Source organism: Strix uralensis, chromosome 9 (genome assembly GCF_047716275.1).
Source record: "Strix uralensis isolate ZFMK-TIS-50842 chromosome 9, bStrUra1, whole genome shotgun sequence".
Taxonomy (NCBI): domain Eukaryota; kingdom Metazoa; phylum Chordata; class Aves; order Strigiformes; family Strigidae; genus Strix; species Strix uralensis.
In genome coordinates this window covers 24,497,568-24,508,825 of record NC_133980.1, presented here as the reverse complement: position 1 = coordinate 24,508,825, position 11,258 = coordinate 24,497,568, and positions in this window count along the sequence as shown.

Sequence of the window (11,258 nt, the reverse complement as noted above, 5' to 3'; positions counted from 1 at the left end):
GAGCAGCCCCGTGTCAGAGGGCTGTGGCCAGGCTGAGGGGTCAGCGGGAGCTGGCAGGTGGTTTCAGACCAACATCTCGTTCAAGGGCTCTCTTTTGTGGCACCCCAGCTTGTACATAGGGATGGGTAAATTACTCATCAGGCTGGGAGATGCCCGTATTTGCTCTTGCAAGCTGGCTGATGCAGGCAGCATGGACAGCATCCATGTGCTGGAGCGTGTGGTCGCTCTGCGGCAGCTCTCGCCGCTGACCGTCATGGCTCGGGGTGCACAGGGCACGCAGCCGCTCGGGGAGCTGAGAGGAGAGGCTTGTGGGGCAGCAGAAAAGGCAATCCCCAGGGGTTCTGCAGCGGGTTCGAGGGCAGGATCCCAGCCATCCAAGGAGATGACGTTTCTGTCGGTGGACACACAAGTGACTGCACAGCAGCTCCAAATGTGGCGTTAGCAGCTGGGCTCTGCACAGGCAGCTTTGCTGTTGTGCCACGGTGTTGAATACTGAGTATCAATGTCCAGCTAGTAGCCAAAAATGCATTTCCTACACAAATATTTTGATAATATGTGGAAAGGGACAGGAAAAGGATCCAGTCAATGCCTACTGAGTTTCACTCCTCTGTGGTTTGTGGTTCCCACTGGTGTGTGTCCTGTAAATACCTTGTCCTGTTGTGGAAATGCAGCCTGTGTTGTGCGAGCCTGTGGCTGGTATTTGTGGGTTATTAAATAGATAGTGAAGACGTTGAACAGTTCTCACCCAGCTGTCAGGGTGGTGTGCTGGTAGGCTGTAGGCGGCTCTATGGGAGCTGGGGCTGTTAGGTGGGAGGTGTACAGCGTACAGCAGGGTTTGGCTGGAGGAAGCTCAGAGTAACCTCTTGCACTGCTGTTTTGAGCTATTTAACACACCACCATGCAGCAAGTCCTGCAGGGATGATGTGGTGGCAGTACAGCACAGGGATCACAGCTGTGGGCAGTCCCCAAGGGCCACCCCCTCACCAAGGGGTGCCCCCCATGGCGTTCAGCTCGAGGAGTTTGAGTGAGACCCTTGCAACCCCACTGATTCCCAACAGCCCTGAACAGCAGCAGCGGCTGTCAATGGCAATGAAGTCAGCAACATTGTGGCAAATTATCTTTTCTTTCTTGTTACTGATAAGAGAGGTAATAATCCTCGTAATGGACTAATTACAGTCAGTGAAAATATGGTAATGAAAATAACTCCCATTGCCAGTATTTGAAGAATTACAATTTACATTAAAAAAGAGGCTTATGTGAATAGCGATTATTAGTTTGTACATGGCTCTCTCTTGTCCCATCTATTCTGATCTCAGCAAATCGTGATGTAATTAATCACAGAGGATTAAATGTTGCAGGGAAAGGACTGGGAATTATGTAGAAGCAAAACTCTGGTTGGTTTTGACTTAAAGTAAACTTGGGTTATCTATCACAAAGAACATATTGCCTGTTCCACTTTCTACCTGCCAGCTCTTTCTTGCTGTAGGAAATCAACGTCATTTCCCCAAAGGTTTAGCAGTTCGACTGCTTTCTGGGTGTCTCCCTGGCATTGCGTAGCTGGATCCATGTGGATTTGGAGGAAGCTCCCCAGTTCTTTAGGATATGTGTTGGGAAGGTTGGGGTACTCACCTACGTTGTCCATCCTTGCTTACAAAATAGTGGTAGGGGTCAAGAAAGCAGATGCAGGTTATGGCCAAGTGTCTGCTGGAAGGTAATCACCCCAGCTGTGCTGGGGTCAGTAATCCTAACACCTACCAGTATTGCCCTTGCCTGAACTGCACAGGGTTGTCTGCCAGTAATTTACCTTGTCTGGGGTGCCTGGACTCCATAATTCCAATTAATGTACCAAAATCCAGCATTTCTTGCCCTCCATCCTTTGGGTTTGGCCAAAGAAGATGGTAATGAAGATGTGTTTTTGCTGGTGGATCAGCCTAAGGTCCTCCAAAAACCACTCTTCTAACCATTTGTGATTAAACATTTGATATGTGTGAAAGATCATTTGATATTATCTGTCTTTTTTCTGTTGCAGTCCATATGATATCTCATCTTTATTCTCCGAAATAAAGTGTTTCCTAATGATTGTGCGAGTAATTCCCGTGTGAACAATTGTTACTCTTTTTTATAAATGGGCAGGCTTAGAACAGACTTTTCTATTTGTTCCTTCTTATTACTCAAATTTTGGGTTTGTGTTTTTGTTTCTTAAAGATTCTTTTTTTATTTTTAGCTGTTATAAATCATCATCTCCCTTGTCGGGCTGTTAGCCACAAAGTATTTTAATGGGACTTGGTGAGTTTGAACAATGGTTATGCCTGCAGTGAGTTGGTGTCATCTCTTTATTTTGGTATAAAACATTACAAATATTAGTGATTGCCATTAGGGAGCACCATTAGGATTTTAGTGAGGTGCTGAGTGCCTAGAATGACCTATTTTTTTAAGCACCTGAATGCTTCCCATTGGATTCCTTCAGGTTGTTCCATCAAATGTATTTTGTTGGTCCTCTACAGAGAACTTTTTCTCCAAACTTGTTGCTGCTGTGAGTGCAGCGGTTTTGGTCTATTTACCTCTTTCTAGCCAGTAATGAATAGTTATCAAATTAGAGTGGTTTAAACTAAAACTCAAGCAATGGTAGCCATGGAGAGTAACGAAGCCTTTAGGAGCCCTATTAATTTGTAGCCAGTTCCCCCCAAGTTATCAGGAATGGTTTGCAGCGTGTGGACAAATGGCAATAGATGAAAACATTTAGAGGCAGCAGGGATTTAATTCGACACTGAGGATAAGCTTTGCCTGCAGTAGTGCTGTCCTGGGACACAGCTACAGCGATGCTGCTCCCAAGGGTGTCTGTGGGGAGGTGAAGGGCTGGCAAGGTGAAGATGGGGGGGGGGGCAGGAGAAAGCATCTGTTCCTGCCCGGGAGGTCCCTGGCTGGCATGGCTGGCACCGAGCCATCCTACTGCCCAGGAGCGTGCGTGCGCGCGCACACACACACACACACAGAGTTTATCTGATTCCCAGAAATACTCCCCTATTAAAGTGAGACCTCCACAGCACTGCAAGTCCCTCTGCCACCTCTTTTCTTTGCCTGTTGCTGGTTTGATGGTTGTTCTCTAAATAGCCCCTGATGCTACATGAAATCTATATGGCTTCCAGTAATGTCTCTGGTCTGAGCATGGTCATGAAGAGGAATGCAAAAGTAACACACTCTGGCGAGGAAATACTTTGAGGTCTGCTTGGTTATACTGAGTTTTAGAGAAACCTAGTGTACTTTAGCTCTGAGCTGCAGGCTCGGCTCTTGCAACAAGCTGTAAGCGGCCTGTACCGCTCTGCTTCCCAGACCATAGCATTTCAGGTGTCCCTGCAAAATGTTGCTCTTGGTGGTTTTTATTAGTGCAGATCTGTAGTCTCTGTACTCCTCTCCAGGCTTTCAGCTTCACAAAAAGACAGGACGTTGTGGAAAGGGTGATCACAGTGCTGTCATCCTTATGGAGCCAGCAGAGCTGAGAGATTCCATCCTCCTCCATGCCAGGGAAGGGGTCTGAGAAGGAAAGTGTGACTCAGGGAGCCTGGAAACTAAAACTGATGGATATCAAACTGGAAAGAAGGTTGTAATTTAGCACTGAGGGCAATTAGACACCACAAAGACAAAGAAAAAGCAAAAAAATACTCTTCATTGCTTGAGATCTTAAAGCCAGTATCATCTGAAGGAGGACCTGGTACAGAAACAGTGTGTCCCCATGCAGACAACTCAACGGGAATTAGGGAAGGGCTTTGGCTAGTTGGAGTCACTGACCTCCTTCCTTGCCCCATGGTGGGGTGCATGGCACGTGACACTCCTCTGGCACAGCTCAAAGGCTACAGCAGAGCCATGCCATGAAAGGGATCCCTAGGATGCACTGCTATAAAAAATCCTATAAAATTGGTCACTTTCACATAGATTCACAAACTTTGTTGTCTCAAATTTTAAAAGGGTTAAATCTTACTTTTTTGTTGTTTTTTCTCATTTTCCTTCTTATGGGCCTGGTTTTTGTGTACAGGAGTAGAAAAATCATGGTCCCAAAAAAATTTCTGATCCACCACCAGCCTTCATAGCAAGAGGTCCCCGAAGAGCCTCCCTGTCCTGTCCTCTCCCATAGTGCCCCATCAGCACTTCACATTTACCTGCCATTAAGCCACAAGTCACATCTTTGCAGTGACAGCTGCAAATGTTTTGAGATGCAGAAAGTGTCAATACTCCCCTCTCGGTGGGCTGGGAGACCCCAGCTTGTGCAGCAAGGCTGGATTTGCACGCAGCCCCACAGGGCAGCCAGGGCAGCGTCAGCGCAGGAAGATTACTGGCATTTAAAACAGTTTATTGCATTATTTGCCCTATGATGGATCACGAAAGAAATTGTCAAAGAAGAGGGTAGATAATAGGCTATGAAAACAAAGAAAAAGCTTAATGACTTTTTCTTCGCCTCTTTTTTTTTCAAGGCCTATTAAGGCTTCTGGAAGTGTGCTAAAAGCCAAAGAGGTCCCTGCGCTCTGAGTGTTACAGACATTTCCAGAAGTTATTCTTTCAGAACTGGGAAAGGGCAAATGCAGAGGGAGTCTCTCCCTTTCGGCCATCTGATGCTGCTGGGTGCACAGGGAGCTGCCCCGCTCCCGTGGCCGTGGGCATCCCAGGTGCCATGGGTGCAGCACAGTGCTGGCTCCCGGCAGGACGGTGCTTGGAGCTCGGGATGGAGGCGGGGGGGGGGGCTGCCTGTGGGTGTGACTCGCTAAAAATCTCCGGGCGGAGAGTTAGGCGAGGCCATGTTATAAGCTACCAGGTTACTTGCTCACCTCTGTGCACTCATGGCTGCAAAACCTGGGTGAACATGTTGAACCTGGTGCCAGCTGCCCCTTTCCCCTTCGCTGGGTGCACACATGCTGGGGCCACAGCACTAGGCGAAGGTTTAGGGGTAAGTGATGAACAACCAGGGTGTCCTGGGACACTTCAGCTATACACACCCAGACCCCAAGAGTAATTCTGGACTTTCTGTTTAACTTTTTTTTGTCCAACTGCAAGTATTTAAAACATCCTCCAGCACACCTGCACTCCCCAGCAGTTCAGTCTAGACATCTTATGGTATGGGAAGGTTCATGTTGTCCTTCAAATAATTCTGATTTTTTTCAGGACAACTATTTACATAGGGTGTAAATGTAGGAATTTCATTAAAAGTAGGAATCTTCTCTTTAAATGTATATAGACTTTTCTGCTGGGGAGTTTCAAAACTTTGCAGCAGTCACTAAGCTGTAAGAAGCAGCTGCACAAAGGGAATGTGCTCCCCAGGGTAAGAGGTTGAGCAGTGATCTATTACAGCCACGCCTCAATATTAGCTGTGTGGTGACACTAATGCCATCGACAGAGTAAGCTCTGGCAGCAGTCACCAAACAGGAGGGGATGCTGTACATGCAAGGAATGCACAGGCAGGTTCCCAAAGTGCTTGCTGGGTGTGTGCTGAGTCGCAATTTCAGGAGTTTTTCATTCCCATCCTCAGTGGCCTTACCTTGTCCTCCCACGCCACTTTGCCACACTTCACTGCAGGATCCAAGGACCTTGTCCCCATATGGCTGGGTTCAGTGGCACTCTGTGTGCTTTGCAGCTGGGCTTGCCCAGGCAGCATCTGCAGGGCTGGGCTTCCCGGCAGCTCAGGGAATGTGACAGAGGCATCGGTAGAGACGGGTCTCTGGAAATGCACTGTCTGCCTACATGCACTGCTCTGTTATGAAATTTTCTTGAAATTAGGGGGTTAGATATATATAGCCATCCCCGGGAGTGGTACCGGGGGCTGTCAGGAAAGGGAGTCAGTGGAAAAGTCTGTGTGTGTTATGGTCTATAAGCCTGTCAGATAAGGCACATCTGAAGTCTTATAACTGTAAAATGTTGAGCAGATAATACCCTTTACTGTACTAGAAATCTGCAATATTGCTGCATGCCTGGCAGGCTAGGAAATGTAGATGAATTGTGGTTTACGCACATGAAAGCTATACATCCCACTGTGGGTCAGGTGTCATTTTTTTATAGGTAAATGGCACAACAGGCTCAGCCCTCACGCTGACCTGGAGGGTCCTGCCGTCAGCTGAACCAGAGGAACCTTGCTTTCAAGAAGTGACACTTGCTGCTCTGATAAATGATCAGTTCAAACAGGTCAAAATAGAAGCATGAATTGCCCAGAGCCCGGTGTCATTCACATTTGATGCTTGTGGTATTGATGGAAACTGCCAGACAGACCTTAGAATCTCAAATGAGCCAGTTTCCCTCTCTTTGGCTGCGCTAAAATTAATTTGAGCCTCTGTTGCCCCAGACAAATTTAACCTCGGTGTCAGCAAAGCACTTTAGCTCAAGGCACCATAAGATGAGCTTCAGCAAGGGCACAAACCCACCAGACACACAGAAGAGCATGAGGGTGAGAAGCCCTTTCCATAAGAAAAAATTATAATTGTGGCTTTTGGATTTTTTACAAAGAGCTGAAGAGCCTCTCAGCAGCTGTAGGGAAATGCCCTCATTTGCTGGGTTTATAAAGTGTCAGACCTGGAATTTCTGGTTCCCCCTCCTTGCACTATACCAGCCTCTGCCATCTCCTCAGCAGTGCAGCTGCCACAGAGCTGAGCTTGCTCTCAGGAAATTTGTGTACATTCCCTAGACAGAAGACATAAACAAGATTTACACACTGTGAGCGCTGTGGCAGACTCCTGTTGGGTTGGAAAGGCTGCACAGATACTAATTCAACAAGACAAAACCGAGGGCTGTAAACTCTGGCATTTCAAACTTTTTAAGTACAGAGTGCTAGTTGCAAAAGACCTGAAATACCAAGATGTACAGCAAAAGCTCTGTCCTGGATGCCAACGCTTCGGTGGGGCCATTGGCTGCGGCAGGTAGGGCTCATCACATGGCATTGCCTTGGGCACGTGTACAATGCTGGGTGCTGCTCGCTGGTAGGGCTGCTTGTGCTGTGTTTTGACTAATGCCGGTGATGCCTGTGTTTTCAGAACTGGGGATTTCACACCCCAAGTTGTTTTGGGCAGGAATGACTTTTATTATGTATGTGTAGGACCTAAAAATAGGCCCAACAGTATTTAAGACTTCAGGTGCTCCTGTGTTGGTACAGATGACTGCCTCCCTCCCACGTCTGGGCTGAACCTTTCCCTGGAGATGGTCTTGAGGCCGTGGGAGCTCTAAGTACCCAAATGTCAAGAGGAAATGTCGTTTTCATGAGGACCTGCCCACACACCGTGGGGCTAATCCAAAATTTGGAGAGGGCGCAAACTCTCACACTTAAAAACTAAAGCTGTAAATGACACAAAGTTTAAAATTATCTTTAGACACCCAGTTCAGACAATATTTTCCCTTGAATATAACCTTCTGGTGACCTATGTTGTTATACCGTACAACAGGACGATTAGAAAAATAATAGTATTAATTCCCCACAGAGCTACTGCAAAATAGCCTGCAAGCAAAATGAAGATCGATTGCTGTTTAGAGGAAAAGCAATGCAATGACCCATAATCAGGAAAGCAAATCAAGCAGAGATTTCCTGTGACAAAAGAGTTTCAATGAAATGAATGTAATTGAGTGGAAGGGAAAGGAGGACCCATGCATTTTTTGAATTAAGCACGTAAGCAAGTTGAGCTAATAACTCCTTCCCTGTTCAAGCAGGGGACATGGTTTTGCTTGGATTTACTGGCCCCAGGTATTTCTATATCAGGATTTAGGTCTGTCCAGGTGTTAAAGTGGCACTCTGGATTTATGCTAGTGTAAGAGGGAATAAAATACACCCTGCATTTGGTGCAAGGTGCATGAATTCAGAAAGGTCAAAGGAAAAAGCGTGCTGGGAACAGTCCTGGCGAAAAGAGCTTCTCTCAGCGTGGTGGTTTCTGCTGGGGAGAGCAGTCCTCTGTTGCTCAAAGGCAGCTCAGAGCCCCCTGCCTATGCATTAACCTTTAGCAATAGTAACAGGAAGCAATTCCCCTGGAAACTACAGTTTGGCAATGGAAAAAAAAAAAATAGACAAATGGGGGCCATGGGGCAGCAGATCACAGCGGTGTGGGGTGCGAGGGCAGGAGGCCTTGGGGCAGGGTTGGTGCTGGAGGTACCTGCCACGGCTTTCCATCCCACTGTGCCCAGAGCCCCGCTCCATCCTCACCCTGGTGTATTTGCTGCTGTCAGTTCCTCGGCACAGGGCATGGGACTGCTCACACTGAAGGAAAGCCTGTCTGTTCGGCTGGTGCCCCTTCAGCAGTGTGCAGAGCCATCTCACTGAACATACACACAGGTTGACGTGGCTAAGGTGGACACAGCCACCTGGGATCAACGGCCTTCTTCCTATGGTGAGTAAGGGTTATGGGCACATCATTAATAGTAACTGTGTTTTAGCACCCCAGAGTTTCAATAAAACTCATTTAGAAATCTGCCACCTTGTAGCAAAGTAGAAAATAGCTTTAAAAATTAATGTAACTCATGGAGAATTATTTCCTGTACCTTCAAGTTTTTAAACCTAAGGGTCTAGGAGGCAAATATAAATATCACATCTGACTTTATTGTATGCCTTCTGCAGAAGAAGAGGTTGATTTTTCCTCGACCTTTTACTTCAGGGAGAAGAGGAGAACAACTACATGGGAAGTTTCATCTGTGTGCTTGACACACCGCACTGTATTCAAGGCCATGGTGAGTAGTGACTGCACATCTTAGTCAAAATGCCCAAAAGATACTGTTTCAGCAAAATGAATAAAGCATGTTTGAGGGGCTGTTGGAAAGAAGCAATTGTCCAAAGTCGCATCAGCGACTTGCAGCAGCACGTGTGTCCCCAGAGGTTCCTGCTGCAGCGTGACTCAAGGGTTCATGGGTTTGCTCTCTATAAAGTACTGTATTAGAGGTGAATTTTGAGCATGCATTTTAGACAGTGCCAGCAGCAGATTTGCTCAGAAACCTCAGGTTTCACACGGGGATTTCTTACGAGCTTCTACATGTGTAGTGATGTTGACGTCAGCAGCAGACGGAGACTTCCAGCAAGTAACCCCAAAATGTCGTAATCTCATGAATGGTTAGCACTCATCTGCTGACACAGGCCCATCACTGAGAGAGGTGCTCAGTGCTTTAACCCATCTCAGGTCTCTTGAAGCAACTGGACAAGTGCTAGCAGAGTTGGTCACATCACTGTTTCAGTGACAGGCCCTGCCGAATAAAGAAGTGAGGAGATACCTGTGATGTTTCCTGAAGACCAACCTCCCACAGGAGGTCTTTCCTACTCCAAAACCAGTGATAAATGAGTATTTTAAACCATTAAAAGTACTTAAACTGTTAAAACTAGGGAGGGGTAAAGGGGAGGACCCAAATAAGAGGCTGTTGTGACTATTACAGCAACAAAACTGGGGCAGGTCTAGAAGTCACTTGACTAACGCCAAGTGAAACCCTGCCCTGAATAGGCAGAAGACAGCACTGAAGTTGTAAGAAGGTGTGTGTTTTTTTTATCTGCAGGCTCAGGGGCTGTGTCACTAGCATGTGGAAAAACGCTTTGTGGTCAGATCTTTGCACAAAGGACCTGTGGGGAAATTTGCTGCTTTCCTGAGTAGGAAGTTGTGGTGAAAGGCTATTACACAGAAGAACTGTAATGGAGCAAAGCAAAGCCCCAGCCATCAAGTGAACTTCGTAGTTAAGTAAGAGCCAGCACAACTTTACGGGTTTCTTGGGTTTCCCTTCCTCATGCACTCCCTGACGCCTGCTGCTCGCTGTTCTGCACAGCCCTGTGTTGGCTTAGTACTGATGGGGGCTGGGAAGGAGGGTAGCCACCACCATCAGATTGGGTCTTTTTGGCCAAATTTCCTGCCCAGGTTTTGTTTCTTTTTTTTCTAGTCAACATGGAGGTCTTCAAGTGGGAGACCCATGGAGGGCAAGGGCACGTGCATGCTGGCAAAGCTGTCATGTTGTCAGAGCTTGGGACAAAAGGCTGCTTGTGGCACAAAGTCAGGTGTTTTTAAGTGTCATGCTGCGTTGAATTCTCACCAGTGACAAGTAGTTGAATAACACAGAGTAAATGAGTGATTAAGAAAATTCCTTGGTGCAAACCAGTGGCTCTCTGTGGGTGCGTTGCGTTCGGCTCCACTCCCTCTCACGTGTTTTAGCTGTGAGATGCTGAAAGCCAAGTTGTCTAAACTCAAAATTAAACTCCAATGGCAAAGTCTGGAACCGACCTTCCCAAAGCACATTTTCCTTACTTTGTGTCTGTGCAAGGGGGAAATATGCCCATCTCCCAGAGCCTCTGCTCGTCGGCCAAGTTCATGTTCTTCGCTCTTCTGTTTTATTCTCTGAGCACAACATGTCAGCACAATTCCAGAAAAAGAAAAGGTTGACATTTATAGGTATGCTTATATGCTTCCCTGTCCTGAAAAGCAAACCAAACATGAACAACTTAATCTTTTAATCTAAAAGGCAACCCTGCAAAGGTTACCAATCAATCCAATCACTGACATATTACATTTTCTGTAAAGGCACAGATGGATCTATAGCTCACATCACCCAGCAGGCTCAGGGTAGCATCATATGCTTTAAATCCTGTTATTCCAATTGCAAAGTTTAATTATATTGAATGCTCAGTAGCAGGAAAGAAAAACCCATTTGTCATCGTTAGCTGGTGTGCCCTCTAGCCCCAGTGCTTTGGAGCTGTGTAATGTTATTGACAGATCTGGTGTATCTCTAATAGGAAACAAGTATTTAGCCTCTTAATCCTTGACGAGACATCGATCTTCATTGGAGCTGGGACAGGAGCTTACAGTGTGTGTGTGGTGTAAAGTTCATGCAGGAGGGATAAACTAAATCCTTCAACACAGTCCTGTCACATCCACCTTCTGCTGTCAGCTCCCTTGCTTAACTGGGCACAGCTTATGCCTCACGTACAGTTTGGACATCAATGGTGCGCTTGAGCCCAGACAGGACGTCACATGTGGGGTCTTGTAGTGACACTAGTCTGGTACAGGTCACCCATGGCATTTGGGGGACCAGGTGGAGATCAACACCCAGTGACTCCTCCATGCCAGTCTGCCCCACCGGCAGGGGCTGTCTCTGACTGCTGGTGCTTCAGGGACCCTCCACCAAATGCTCTTTGCTGGGTTTCCACCTCCCACTTGGTGCAGCCTGTTGAGGACACCAGCCCAAGCACGGCTAAGCACTGCTGTGTGCAGGCAGTGCCCTGTGTGATGCTGTGACATGAATGCTTAACCAGCCATCACTGTCATGTTTTATTATGC